Source organism: Terrapene carolina, unplaced genomic scaffold, assembly GCF_002925995.2.
Source record: "Terrapene carolina triunguis isolate 2854851 unplaced genomic scaffold, T_m_triunguis-2.0 Scaffold33715, whole genome shotgun sequence".
NCBI classification, from domain to species: Eukaryota; Metazoa; Chordata; order Testudines; family Emydidae; genus Terrapene; species Terrapene triunguis.
The window spans coordinates 4,641,538-4,657,362 of NW_020698066.1; the positions used below are offsets into that span (position 1 = coordinate 4,641,538).

Genomic DNA, 15,825 nt, shown 5'->3' on the forward strand with positions numbered 1-15,825 from the left:
AGAACTGCTGGCAATAGGGTAGAGACTTCTAGCTGAGGTGAACAATTTCTCCTGAATTGAAAAGATCTGGTGCTTTAACACGATATGTATGAGGTAGCTGAGGACTTTAAACCTGACCTTTCTGGAAGTTGAAGGTTAGGTAGAAATGAAGGTTATTAGGATATTTCAGTTTAATTAAGGTTTTTATTGTTGGGACTTAGTGCCAGTTGATTAAAATTTGGTCATTACTTACTGTTTGTGGGAAGACTTCCTAGAATTTCAGAAAAAATATTACTGGATATATCAAACAATATTATATTGGATGTAAAATACATTCCAGAAAATGTGTCATCACTGTATGCAAAGATTTTATGATGCTGGAAACTATGATATGGCGTTAATTTATTCTGAGAGTAAGAATGGTAAACGAATGCATTGTAGTTTAATAAAGTGTTCCATAAGATGCTTTCCATTTTATTTACTTAATTATGTTTCTGTTAAGTGGCTTATTTCTCATGATCAGTCATTCTAAACATAGGCGATCATAAACGTGATTTGTTTATTATTCTACTTATTTTCAGATTTCTCTAAAATATAATCAACTCTTCAATGAATTATTTTATTTATGTGTGCACTTTTAAAACAGGATAACGTTTACTTCATTAGAAAGGTAATATTGAGAGATCTGTTTAGAATGATTTTTAAAGTGGGACAAGCATGTCAGCATTCTTTTTGTATACACATATGTATGGTATCTAATTTAAATGTGTACTAGTCATTCATACTTTTCTCCACAGCATTGCATTGAAAGTGGTTTTGGATGTTAGAACTAAATAAATTCACATTCATACTACCAGGATGGTGTCATGGCACAAATCTAAATGGATGATGAAGGCGGGGAAAAATGGCAAGTGCACTCAGGAGTTGAAAAGCTAAGACCTGATCTATACTTAAGATAGGTCAATATAGCTATGGTGCTCAGGGATGTGAAAAATTCACACTCCCTGAGCACTGCAGTTAAGCCAACCTAACCTCCAGTGTAGATGCAGCCAGGTTGATGGAAGAAATATTTCGTAGTTATTGCTGCTCTGGGAGGTGTATTACCTACAGTGAAAAACCCTATCCACAACCGTGGGATCCATGTACACTACAGTGCTACAGCAGCATAACTGCAGTGCCGTAGCTGTGCCGCTGTAGCACCCGTAGAGTAGACATAGCCTAAATGGTTATAAACTAGGCAATAAACTAGGCAAATACAACTTAGATGGGGCTACTATAAGGTGGGTGCATAACTGGCTGGATAACCGTACTCAGAGAGTTGTTATTAATGGTTCCCAATCCTGCTGGAAAGGCATAACAAGTGGGGTTCCACAGGGGTCTGTTTTGGGACCGGCTCTGTTCAATATCTTCATTAACGACTTAGATATTGGCATAGAAAGTACGCTTATTAAGTTTGCAGATGATACCAAACTGGGAGGGATTGCAACTGCTTTGGAGGACAGGGTCATAATTCAAAATGATCTGGACAAATTGGAGAAATGGTCTGAGGTAAACAGGATGAAGTTTAACAAAGACAAATGCAAAGTGCTCCACTTAGGAAGGAAAAATCAGTTTCACACATACAGAATGGGAAGAGACTGTCTAGGAAGGAGTACGGCAGAAAGGAATCTAGGGGTTATAGTGGACCACAAGCTAAATATGAGTCAACAGTGTGATGCTGTTGCAAAAAAAGCAAACGTGATTCTGGGATGTATTAACAGGTGTGTTGTGAGAAAGACACGAGAAGTCATTCTTCCGCTCTACTCTGCTCTGGTTAGGCCTCAGCTGGAGTATTGTGTCCAGTTCTGGGCACCGCATTTCAAGAAAGATGTGGAGAAATTGGAGAGGGTCCAGAGAAGAGCAACAAGAATGATTAAAGGTCTAGAAAACATGACCTATGAGGGAAGATTGAAAAAATTGGGTTTGTTTAGTCTGGAAAAGAGAAGACTGAGAGGAGACATGATAACAGTTTTCAAGTACATAAAAGGTTGTTACAAGGAGGAGGGAGAAAAATTGTTGTTCTTAATCTCTGAGGGTAGGACAAGAAGCAATGGGCTTAAATTGCAGCAATGGAGGTTTGGTTGGACATTAGGAAAAACTTCCTGTCAGGGTGGTTAAGCACTGAAATAAATTGCCTAGGGAGGTCGTGGAATCTCCATCATTGGAGATTTTTAAGATCAGGTCAGACAAACACCTGTCAGGGATGGTCTAGATAATACTAAGTCCTACCATGAGTGCATGGGACTATACTAGATGACTGCACTATAGTGAGCCTGAAATATTTGCCACTGAGCTGTCTGGAAATTCTAATTGCTCCAAGCCAAGAGCCAAGGGAGCTGCTTAAATCATAAAGTAAAACTAAGAATTATATCACAGCATTGCCATGTTGTCCTGTACATGGTTTTTTGGACTGAGTTTTAGCCTGAGCATCAGAGCCAGAGGCAAGACCAAGGTGCTTAGGTTGAACTTTAGATGAACATTGTCTGCATCTTAGGTGTCGTCTTTGTGATTTTACATTGAGTTTTTATAACTCTGATCAGCCAGTAAAAGATGCTGAGAGAAGGGAAAACCCTTTTCTCATTGTATTTTTTCCTTTCTATGAAGGAGCCTAAAACAAATATTTGGTCATGAGTTTAGGTGCTGTACTTTCTGTCTCCTTGGATATTTTGTTTGTTATACTGTACATACATAAGGCTATGTTTTAGTCATGGATATTTTCAGTAAAAGTCATAGACAGGTCACAGGCAGTAAACAAAAATTCACAGGCCTGTGACCTGTTCATGATTTGTATTATATACCCCTGACTAAACCTTGGATGCTCTGGGGTAGGGGACGGCCCAGGGGCACGGCAGGTGCTCTGGGGAGGGGGCGGGCAGCAGCTAGTGCTCTGGGGGCTGGGTAGCAGTGTGCGGCCAAGGACCCCGGCTGGTGCTGGGGATCCCTACCCGGCTCCACACGTCCCTGCAGCTCCTAGGTGGCAGAGGGGCCAGGGGCTCCACGTACTGCTCCTGCCACAAGCACCATCTGCACAGCTCCCATTGGCCAGGAACCGCAGCCAATGTGAGCTGCGGGGGCGGGGCCTGCAGGTGTGACGAGCAGGTGGAGCCCCCTGGCTCCTCCGCCTAGGAGCAGCAGGGCCATGATGGTAGGAGCCGGACAGCCCCTGAGCCAGCACTAGCCGCTGCAGAAGTCATGGAAAGTCATAGAATCCGTAACTTCCAAGACTCACTGCCTTATACATACATAGAGACAGCAAAAATGATAGCACAGTAGCTTCTATTCTATGCAATTGACAACTATGTTTCATTTAATATATCAACTTCAAGTTACATAGAACCTTATACCTAGGCATCTCAAGGTACTTTACAGAAAATCTTCAACAGTTTAATAATTGAGGATGCAGTGCCAAAGAGTTGGAAGCAAAGGAGAGAAAAAGTGTCTGTTCAGATTTGGAGTGAACAAGTGCCGTGATGCCCAACATTTCTATTCAGGGAATCCCAAGGCAAATGTTTGCAGTAACAGCCAGCACTAGGAGGTGAAGGTAGGAATGAAAGGATTGAAGTGACCAAATCAAGGTGAGAGATTCCAAAGTGCTCTGTAGGTCCATAGGGAACCTTGAATCTAATGCAGACTCTGACCACCAACCAATGAAACTGAGCCAACCCTGTCGTCATGTACTTGCTCCACGTGGTGCCAGATAGAATCTTAGTAGCCGTGTTGTGTACTGGTTGAAATCTACTAATTGCGTGCATAGGGTGCCCAGCCAAAAGGGCAGTGCAGTTGCCTAACTCTCAGCACGAGGACTTCTGCATCAGGAGAAAGACATGTTTCCAGCTGACATAGGCTAACAGGCTGGAACAAAGCTCAGTTCTCAAACATGAAATGACAAAAACAAAAGTTGGAAGTGAACTAGAGAAAATAAATGCCCGTATCCACTGAAGAACAAATTTTAGGGCCCTTTCTGTATGATAATGAATAAACTTACACCAGGTGTCATTCACAGAATGTTTTTACACACAAAACAATGTTAAAATAATGTTATTAAGGTTGCAAAAGTAAGGAAATATCAAAATTAAGATAATCTGTGCAACCTTAATTCACCTCCCTTGTGTGTATGTGTTATGATACAGTCTTTAATTAGGAAGAGACTCAGCTCCCAGTCTCCTTGTCCAGCCAGTTACCCCCACCCAACAACTCCCAGTCACAGTTTCTTCCCCAACTCCAGTCCTATCTCACCAGACACCTAGTCCTAATCAATTCCTTTCCCTCCCACTGTTCAGCTTTTGTCTCATCTTCATTCACATCAGATGGCTTTGTTCTCCACACTACCTGGGTTCCAGCAGGGAACGCTCATTGAGAGTGCCTCAGTTCCAGTGCCCAGCCCCACCCTGGGCCAGAGCTGTTGGAAAGCAGCCTTTACAGGGAAAGTCCTTCTGAGTCCACATAGTTCTGGGGTACAGCATGCTCAGTCATTCTGTATGGATGGCACATGCACAGTCCAGTCAGCACCAGGAGCTGTGAGAGGCTCAAACGTGCTCAGTGAGAATGGCAGTCTTGGGAGATTTTAGCCATTTAGCTCTGGCAGATCTCTACTGAGCATGTGAGAACTATGATTTTTCAACGGCGTGTAAATTAGCCAGATTTGGGTGGATTTTCCCAGGGATGGCAAAAAGCACATCCCTGATACAAAGGCCAACCCAAATTTCAAGTCCCTGCTCCAAAGTATGGGGGCCGTAGAACAGTTCAAAGGAAAGGTGTCAAGAATTTTTTAACATGGAGAAGGCATAGTTTTTCCCTAGCTTCATTCTTGGAAATGGCTGAACCATTTTGGCGGAAATTTCAGTAATAATAATTCAGACTGAGACAGCCAGCCAGTATGGAAAATTTCACTCCAAAGGGTTAAAGTCTGGCAAAGCTATAAACTGCTGAACACAGGATCTTTTAATGGGGAGTGTAAGGCAACTTTGGTAATAGGTGGTAGTACCAGCCCCGCCTTAATATCGCTGACTGAAGCCAAAATAGTCCCTTACTGGCAAGTCTGTGAGAGGAGGGAATAAATGGCTCTGGCTCCATCAATGAGCCACTTTGGGAGGCACATTTTGCTACTGGGATGCGCTCACTCCTTCTGTGAAGCAGCTGTAAATAATCCATTCTCACTAAAAAAGAAAAAAAAAATAGAATGTAAGCTAGCTAATAAATCGACCACTGGACCTAATTCTAATCTCACACTGCTTTTTTACAATACTAGTGTGTTGTAATTCCACAGCTGAGGTTAGAATCAGACCCACAGCATCATAAATGGTGGTGGCCTGGAGAGTGAGCCTGCTCCGTATTTACCTGGCAGTGGCGGCTCCTGTCCTGCGGGGCTGGGCCCAACTCCAAACTCTGGGTACTGCAACGTGGTTCACAGGGTCACAGTGTCATTTAAGTTTGGCCCAATCACCTCTCTGTCTTGATGGAGAGGGGATGGGGGGGCTGAGCTGAATTTGAGTGAGTCGCATTGCAAAATGGTGAATGGGTTCACAGCACCTTTGCACCCTGTGCACCATGTTGCATGCCTGGAGTGGGCAGCTGGCCCAGCCCCATGGGACAGGAGCCATTACTGCCAGGTAAGTGCAAGGAAGGCTCATTCTCCAATCCTGTGTGAAAATTTGTGTTGTACACCTCCTTTTGTCAGGTTTCAGAGGGATAGCCGTGTTAGTCTGTATCAGCAAAAACAACGAGGAGTCCTTGTGGCACCTTAGAGACTAATAAATTTATTTGGGCATAAGCTTTTGTGCACTAAAACCCACTTCATCAGATGCATGGAGTGGAAAATACAGTAGGCAGGTATAAATACACAGCACATGAAAAGATGGGAGTTGCCTTACCAAGTGTGTTGGGGGTCAGTGGTAACGAGCCAATACAATTAAGGTGGAAGTGGCCTTTCTCAACAGTTGACAAGAAGGGGTGAGTACCAAGGGAGAGAAAAATCACTTTTGTAGTGCTATTAAGGCCAATGCAATCAAGGTGGTCCAGTTCAAAAAGTTGACAAGAGGGTGTGAGTATCAGCAGAGGGAAATTACTTTTTGTAGTGACCCAGCCACTCCGTCTTTATTCAGGCCTAATTTGATGGTGTCCAGTTTGCAAATTAATTCCAGTTCTGCAGTTTCTCACTGGAGTCTGTTTTTGAAGTTTTTTTATTGAAGAATTGTCACTTTTAAGTCTGTTATTGAATGTCCAGAAGACTGAAGTGTTCTCCTACTGGTTTTTGAATGTTATAATTCTTGATGTCTGATTTGTGTCCATTTATTCTTTTGCGTAGAGACTGTCCGGTTTGGCCAATGTACATGGCAGAGGGGCATTGCTGGCACATGATGAACTGGTATTAATTTGCAAACTGGACACCATCAAATTAGGCCTGAATAAAGACGGAGTGGCTGGGTCACTACAAAGAGGATGGAGATGGATGGCAGGAGAGAGATCACTTGATCATTGCCTGTTGGTCCACTCCCTCTGGGGCACCTGGCATTGGCCACTGTCGGTAGACAGGATACTGGGCTAGATGGACCTTTGGTCTGACCCGGTACGGCCGTTCTTATGTTCTAAGAGTAAAATCATCATAAACAGATACTGAGTCTGAGAGAGAAATAAACAGACACATTATGATTGTAGTCATCAAGACAGTAGCTTGACAAATAAGTTTACTGTTTTCTGTTTGTCAGCACAACATGCTGCTTTGTGAAAGACTTTTAACAGCACACTTTGAACAGAAAGGACCTGATCCTCTTTTCTCACTAGTGTAAATCAGGAGTACCTCCACAGAAGTCAGCAAAATTACCTTTAAAAAAGCAGTGTGAACCAGAAGGTCATCTTTATCTCCTCACCAGCCATTCAGGATTTCTCAACATTCTGAAGCTGATTTGTTGAGTGTCATCTCATGCAGCTGTTTAAATGTTCACATGTGGTAAGGGTTTTTTTCCACTCCTTGCAGAAAATTTCACCAAAACTGAACCTCCTCTAAAATATTTTAATCTAATCAACAAAATACAAATATTACTCTCAGATTTTAGGGCCAGATTGTGCTACCCATATTCTGATTGGTAAATACTATTCCTGGTAAGGATGGGACAAATGTGGCCCATCATTTGCATTTTGTTGGTTATATAAAAATATTTAACTGGAACTACTCAGAAGAGCAAGTATGACTCTCAACCCCAGTGAGAGTCATAAAATCAAGCCCTAAATTAATACTTCTATCCAAAACTTCAGAGTGCATTTGCTACTGTGCTACCACAGTTTCTATTTAAATAACTGTATTTTTCCCTCATGAAAATATTTAGATGATTTAAAGATTAAATTTCAAAGTTCTCATTGGGTATGTTTATATTTTGAAAAATAAATCTCATTTCATAATCAGTGTCTCTAAGACCTAAAACAGGCTCCGAATTTATTGTTATGGACTGGAATACATTTTTAAATCTCTCTTTAATTTGAAGCATCTGGCTTATTACTTTTGATTAAACACACAGACAACTATAACAAAATAATGATAAGCTTGAGACATAAAACCTATAAATCAAAGACATTCTAGGCCTTATTTTCAAAGTAGCCTCCTAAATTGCACTCAGCAAGTATGCAAGTACAGTAATTTGTATGCCTGCTTACACACAGTGTCACATTTTATCCACATAAATGCAGGGTAATGTTCGTGCAGATTCTGTGGATGGAATTTAAGAGCCTCTTTCAAATTTGCCCTTCTAAACAAAGATTGCTTTGGACCTTCAGTTTTCCTTGCTGTTCCTAGAGAAGACAAATGAAATTACAGTACACGGCCCCAATTCAACAAGATAGTTATTCACATGCCCAACTGTAAGCATGTTTGTAGTCCCTTTGTCTTCAGTGGAACTACTGACACACATAAATTTAGGCACATGCTTAAGTGCTTTCCTGAATCGTGGCTTCTCAGAATGTCTAGCACAGTATGATGCTGCAGTCCCCAGGATGGTTCATTAAAAAGTGACAGTACAGGATGAAATTTTGTACTGAGGATGTGATGTATTTGAGTTCTAAAAAGGATTATCCTGAAGCATTAGCTTTGGTGAAAAATAGCTGGAGAGAAGGAAGCTTGAGGATAAATTCATGTGTCTGCTTGCCAACTGTCCAGACCCTCTATTGATTTACATCCTGCACCTCCTTACTGGTGTATGTTACCTAAAAACACTGAAAGAGGCAGACTGTGAGGATACTTAAAAATCTGCTCTCAAGATTATTTGAATATATAACAAAGATCTCCTTTTTTATAAAGAAGATTGATCTATAAAGATTTCAGTATTAGCTACACATTTAGATTTATGTTATTTATTTGTCTAATAAATCAACTGGGCTAAACTCTGAGCTGATGACATTTCAAATGGCAGAGAGAAGGATCCAAAAAGGCTTTACAGCAAGCAGCTCAACTGGAGTGGCCCTACTATTGCCATTATAATTGTCATCATAGCTGCTACAATAGGTATTGAGTGTATTTGAGATTTTTACCACTGATGCACATAGGATAATTTTCAGTGTATGTAGGTCAGTGGTTAATTTGTTCTGATTAGAAAACATATTTAGAAGTACAGGAATCAGTCACATCACAATGCTGCATTATACGTCAGACGGAGTAGAAGGAAAGATTTGCTTAACCTGGAGAGCACTTTGGAAAAATGTGCTTGCTGTCCAGGATAGTGTGCCATGTCTATAATGAGCTGGAACTTTTCAAAACAGTCAGTTTAATGAATGTGTATTCTTAGGTTGTATGGCATTTGACCCCATTTTAAAAGATGATAGCCACAGTTTTTAAATGTAGGTTTTCTAAATTCATGTTTCTGTTCCTTTAAAAAAAGGCCTGATTTCAAAGTACTGAGGACCTGTAGCCTCCTTGACTTGATTCTTGAAAATTATTGAGGGTTGAATTTATCCCTGGTGTAACTCCATTGAAGTCAGCAGAAGGCTGAATTAAACTCTGATTGCATTAGTTCAGTCTAGAAGCATTTTGAGGAGTGAGTTTGAACAGGATGGATTTTGTTTGAGTTAATCAGGTGTCTCAAATTAGGATTAGAACAAATCAAGCACTAAATGCTGAGACCTGGGGTGACTCAGGTAAATGACAGCTCCATGAAGAAAGACTTAACCTTTTTAAAAGCCCACTTATACATTTCCCACTGATGCAGTACCATGAGACTAAATCCTTTTCTTCTCAGTGTGGAGGTTCCTCTATAAAGGAATAGATAGCAAGAGCCTGCAGCTGGGTCCACCTGATACTTTAAAATGGTTAAACTTAATTGTTTCCGCAAGAAAAGGTGCAAAGAGAATCACTGGGCTACAAAATGACTATTACCGTGAACAGTGTTGAAGACTTATGGGAGTTTTCTTTATCCCAAAGTCTGCTTTCCTAAGTTTCAGCACAGTTTAAAATATTATTGTGATAATTCCTTCATTAAATCAAGACCAACTGAACTGCGGTTTCATTTTTGGTGGGAGCTTCTGCATACACTTCCTGGGAAATATGACTGATGAAAATGAAAGAAATCCCATCTATGTCCCAGATTTTGCAGACTCAAGTGTTTTTTGGCTCATGCATGATCTATGGTTCTTCCATGGGTAAAAATCAAGTTAATTACCTTCTCAAAATCTGTGATAATTTTTTCCAGAATGTTCCCTTTTTGACTATGAGATATATACTTATGGAGTCTCCCCAAATTCAAGCCTTTTTAGTGACTGCCAAGGAGACAAGAAGAACAGTAAGTTCTTTGAGTAATTACACAAATCAATTCTGCTTCAGGGGTGTGTGCGCCCAGTGGACTGATTTCTGAGATTTTTCCCACAGTGGTTTCCTCGGGGCAGTGCATTTACCCTCTGCTGCCTTGCACTGCTGTGCGATGGTATAAATGGCAGAGCCGCCTCTTATATCCCTCAGTTCCTTCTTACTTCCCTTGACTGTTGTTGGAGCGTTCTATCTTGTTACTGCTAGTTTTCCCTTCTTTTACATTTGCATCTAGTTGGTACTCATTAATAGCTAATAGTTTTAGTGTTAGAATAGTTTTAGTAGTAGATTTCTTTTGTCAGAGTACTTTTTTTTGCACTCTTTGGTTGCCACTGTTTGCGTACTTGTACCCAGTACCAGTGCATACCTTGATCACCAGGCTTCAGGCCCTGTGATTCCTGTAAGAAGCAGATGCCAGTTAGTGATTCGCAGTTCAGGTTCCTGAAGTGCCAAGGAGAGGCTCATGTCAGAGACAGGTGCCAAATCTGCAGAAACTTTAAGCTAAGAACAAAACAGGACCGTGGGGTCAGAATAAAACACATTCTGATGGAGGCAGCGCTGCACCCACCCTCAGAGTCTCCCTGTTCAGTGCGTGTATGGAGCACATCTGCTTCAGTCAGGAGTGTTCCTCCTGTTTTGGTGGACTTTCAACGCTGGTCTCTCTCTCTCCATTGCTGAGGAAGAGGCACTGGAAGAAGGCATCAAAGGATTCGGTACCCAGGAGATCAAAGTCTCCAGCATTGAGTTCAGCAAACATGTAGCAAGGAGGGTGGAGGGCACTTGAGCCCAAAGCACTCCTGACCTGAATACAGAGTTCTCCACAGGCAGGGTCTTCAACTCGGGCGCTGGTAGCAGTCTGTGAGACTAACCCCTAAGATGGAACCAGCTAGTTCAACAGAGAAGTCTTCATGGGCTCAGCAGCAACAAAACACTAAGACCCGTTATCAGCACTTGAAGCATATGCTGCAGCACGCAACCTGTTGAGTCTCTCGGTACCGGTTTTGCTGGTGGTCCAAGCATCATCTTGCCCAGTACTAACAATTGCTAGTCAAGATTTGCTATCTGCTATAGCTCAGCATCTGGTACTAATGCCCTCTTCTCTGGACTCGCAGCACTAATCCCTGGCACCAATAGAAGCAGCTCCTCCAGGGTCAGAGGAATCTGGTTCTAAAACAGTTGGAAGTTGGCTTGTACGTGTTGCAGACACGTCACGTTAGCCATTGCTCCCTGCCAACCAGTTACTACCCCAGTACCCAGCAGAAGTTCCATCTTGGCTGTCTGGGAGAGACCCTTGGCCAGGAAGGAATTGGGCTCTGAGACCATACCAGTGGTGAACTTCATCTAGTAGAGGTTGACATCAGCCCCATCAAGAGCAGCAGGATGCCAATTCTAGTACTGGTACCAAACAGGAGCAGTCTGCTCTGGTGAACTCTCCCATGGAAGAATTGGAGGAGGCTCCACCTGAGCCAGCCTTGGCTTCCTTTTCCTCATTGTCCCATGAGGCAGTAGTGTCAGAAGGTTCCTAACCTTTGCTGGACAACTATAGAGCCCACCAGGACCTTTGGAAGAGGATGGTCTCCACTTTAGATATTCAGGTGAAGGAGGTTTAAGCGAGATCTGACAGACTGGTTGATATCTTGGCTTCTGTGGGGCCTTCTCAAGTAGCACTCATTAACGAGGCTATTCTGGAGCCTACTAAAGTGCTGTGGCAAACTCCATCTTTCATCCCATCCACGCAAAAAGAACTGAACAAAGACAATATGTTCACTCATATGGGTTTGAACGTTTTGAGCATTGCTTGGACTGCTATGATTTTAACCTCTGGGCTAAATGTATGGACAAATTGCCAAAGGAGTTGAGAGTGCAGTTCCTCCCTATGGTAGATGAGGGAAAGTTAGTAGCTAGGATCTTGCTTCAAGATGTTGGGATGCTGCGGACTCTGTGGCTAGAGCCGTGGCATTGGTCATTACGATGCACAGATGTTCCTGGCTCCAGTCATTGGGTCTTCCTCATGAGGTCCAATAAACTATCCAAGATTTTCTTTTTGAGGGGCCGTCGCTGTTCTCAGAACAGACCAATGACAAGTTGCATCTCCTGAAAGACTCTAGGTATACACTCAGATCTTTGGGCATTTATACCCTTGCCCCAAAGAAGAAACAGTTATGTCCCCCAGCAGCCACATTGGTATACTTCATTTATGCCCTTTCATCAGGATCAGGCTAGAAAGAAGAGTAAAAGTTATAGGAGGAGATCACCCCCTCCTACTTCTTCAGTGGCCGCCAGTTTGCCCAAACAGCCTGGGAACTCCAAGCAGCCATTTTGACGTCTATGTAATGGACAGCTTACCCCTGTCCAGTTTGCCAGCTTCTCCTACTCTGGTGTCTCACTTCCTCAGTGCTTGGAGCCTCAATCACCACAGACCAGTGGATTCTAAGCACTGCGGAATTGGGAATAAACCCTTCAGTTTATTTCTGCTCCCCCATTGCCAACCCCCTTTCCCAGTCCCTTTTCAGGGATCACTCTTACAAGGAAGTTCTCTTTCGGGATGTTCATTCTCTCCTCCAGTTGGAAGCTGTAGAAGAGGTGCCTCTGCTTTGCAGAGGGAAGGCGTTTTATTTTCGCTATGTTCTGATCACAACAGCAAAAGGACACCTCAGCCTATAGTAGCCCTTTGGCAGCTCAATAGATACCTAGAGAAAATAAAGTTTTGATTGGTCATCCTGGCTTCAAATATTCCTTCCCTCAATCCCTCAAGACTGGTATGCTGCCCTAGACGTATAGGATACATATTTCCACATGACAATATATTAAAGCCACAGGAAATTCCTCAGATTTCTCATCAAACACTTTCACTACAAGTTTACAGTCCTGCCATTTGGTCTGTCCTCAGCAGCATTTGTGTTCACAAAGTGTATGGCAGTGTTGCCAGCATTCCTGAGGAGATCAGAAGTTCAAGTTTTTCCCTACTGAGACAACTGGTTGGTGAGAGGCCATTCCAAGGTGCTGACCAGTGTGGCCATTATTCAGTTGACCTTCAGAATACTAGGATTGCTCATCAACAAGGAAAAATCAATTCTATCACGTGTACAAAGGCTAGAGTTCATAGGAGCGCTCTTGGACTCTATGGAAGCTAAGACCTTCCTCGGTCAGGCCAGGTTCTAGACAATTCTAGCTATTTCTTTAGACCTGAAGACTCAAAAGTAAGGGGTTGCCCCAGACTTCTGGGACACAAGCCTGAAGGGGGTCGAGTGGCTATGCCCTTCATACTATCGCACAGCAGCATGAGGCAGCAGAGAACACATGCACCACCAGCAGTATCGCTCAGGGAAAAATCTCAGACAACAGTGCACTGGATGTGCACACACCTGAAGTGGAATGGACATGTGTAACACATCTTGAGGAACAGTAGTTATGGAACAGGCTAGTAACCATTCTGTACTTCACTTTTATGTGGTGATTCAGGAGAAACCTCATAAATTGTCTGCTTTGAGAAACTGAAGCAAGATGGACAGGTTGTGGATACAAAATCTCCACCTTTCCTCATCAGTGTTGTTAGCAGAGATGGGCCTGGATTAAGACCCAGTCTTAGAACTGTGGGATGTTTGGAATCTAATCCAAATCTTGTGGAGTGACTGAATCTCTACATTCAATAGAAAAAATAAAATATTTACATAAGTAACCTTTTCTATCTGAGGATTAATAGAGGCATTCTGAAAATTTTTTTGCAAAGCACTGGAGCCAGAAAAATGAGAATTTGGGGCTCAAAGAAACCGAGAATATGATAGGCCAATCCAAAGCTCACTGATGTCTATTGAAAAGCTTCCATTGATGTCAGTAGGATTTGGATCAAGCCCTATATGAGAGAGCAACAGGGTGAACAATAGAATATACGTTGTACATGACAAAGAGAGGATGAGAGGAAAGAAGATGCTTTTCAAAGAAAGAAAAGGAAATTAATAAGAAAGAAAATGTTATGGGTTAGGGATAGAAGAGGCCAGGCATGGAAAGAGAGAAAAGAGGACAAAGAAATGGAAGAAGGTAAAAAAGGAAGAAGAGACTTTTAGGTTAGTAAATTATTTTGAGTTTAGTTTATTGCAGTTCCCTGCCAGACATCCCATATAGCTGTATGTTTGTGGAAAGGGATGGATTGGCTATGAACACTTTTTGCTAATATTTATTTATTCAAACTGTTACTAAATTACAGTAGAAGAGTACCCATCCGATGCTCTGGGTGAATACGACAATTTAAATATACACTAATAAAATTGCTTCTGGGCTCTATAGATACATTATTAGAGAAAAAAGACCAAAGATTCACCTAAAAGTCACCAGAATGCCTACCGAACTTTGCAGCCAAAGAGGGTTTAATGATTGCCAGGGGTGCAGTTTGTTTCCTGAATTGATCTTTTGTAAAACATTTTTGAACAATGGCAACTGTGCCTGGACCCTAACATTAACTTGGTGGGCAGAAGGAGGAAGTGGCTGCCTACAAGCACTATACCATATCTGTTCATGTAAAATTATTAATTTTGGAGGAGATATTCAAAAATACAAACGAGTCAGGCACCCAACTTAGGCCCCATTGAATCTTTGAAAATCTTCACTTTAAGTTTTAGGACATCCTAAAATGCATTTGGCTTAACCAGAAGTTATGGGCTTGAGGCAGTAATAACTGAGTGAAATTCTATGGCCTGTGTTATGCAGGAGGTCAAACTAGATGATCACAACTGTCCTTTCTGGTTTTAATATCTATCAGTCTCACCAACCTTCCTAGAATCCTGATGCTGGTTCTTGTGTGTGATTATGGTGGCCAGGCGTTGGTTAAGTTTAGAATAGGGCTGGAAAACTGCTTTACAGGCATACCACAAAATGCCAAGGCCGCCTCTGTATCTTGTCAACATTGGCCACTGTACATGTACACAAAAAGAGAATAACTAAATCCTTAGGAAATGTTTGCTGGAAAAAGGATATTGTGCAGGTGCTGTAGCTTATTTTCCAAAATAGCTTCTTTCAGAAGTCATGTTTTTTCCCAAATTCTCACATTATGAGCTAATAGCTTAAAATATTTATTTTTTAAAAGCCATTTTTGAAGGATGAGATTACACAAAGGCACCTAAAACTACTAAAATCTATTCCGCCTCTGCAAGGACTGAGCATGCTACCTCTGAAAAATAAGAGATTTGAATGGAAATATTGACTGTCTCTCAAAGAATTATTAGCATGCCTGAGAATGAGGGAGCATGTTCCCACATGCTCATTGTTGGAGAGGATTATTGAAATTGTGAATAGATTTTCCACTTCATTTTGTAGGGAATCATCAGTGCCATTAAAAAAGCCAAACTGAGCGTTGTCACTACAGCTTTGTGGTGACATCATCAAGGAATTGACAGCAGTGATATTGGGAATGGTGCTTCCAGAGCATGAGATCTTTGGTGAGTATTACTGTGAATGATGCAGAAACATTTCCAAAGTGCAATTTAGGGTTTCAACAGTTATTTCCTTTAACTATTGGGAATACAAGATTGCAATTTGAAAATGTACTGCAGTACTACTGCCCAAGGCTTTCATGACTAGGCAACAGGATTCCCATTGCTGTACAGTGGATGCTATATTGCTATATCCTCAGAGTCAGAGGAGGACACTGAAAAGCTGTTTCATATGTTCTTCTCTACAGCAGCAATTGTTTCTTACACAATTAGTAACACTGAATCCCTATCACCTGAGGTAGTGATCTTGTCAGACCTCTTAAACAGAGTAGGGCTACTACTTGGGTGGGAGATAACTTAAAACTTGAAGTGCTTTCAGGAATTGATACCGAGTCAGGCTTGAAATAATGCCCCAGCATACCCACAAGATGTGAGGTGATGGTATAGTGCTGGTGTTGCCCTCTTTCCAAGGAGATTTAAATTCTAAGGTCCTGACTATCTGTGGTTGTTAAAAAAATTCTGGTATCTTGGAAGGCAGGGAGGATTCTGACTTATAGTTACAGTTGGCTAAGGTATTCACTTGTTGTTCTAGATCAA

The 15,825-nt window shown here is 41.9% G+C and overlaps 1 protein-coding gene across 1 annotated transcript in view; it reads left to right on the top strand.

Moving 5' to 3' along the window:
* Positions 1–15,825, top strand: part of LOC113409489 (protein PTHB1-like) — a 476,973-nt gene that overhangs the window by 326,393 nt on the left and 134,755 nt on the right. The gene's annotated exons all lie outside the window — the stretch shown is intronic.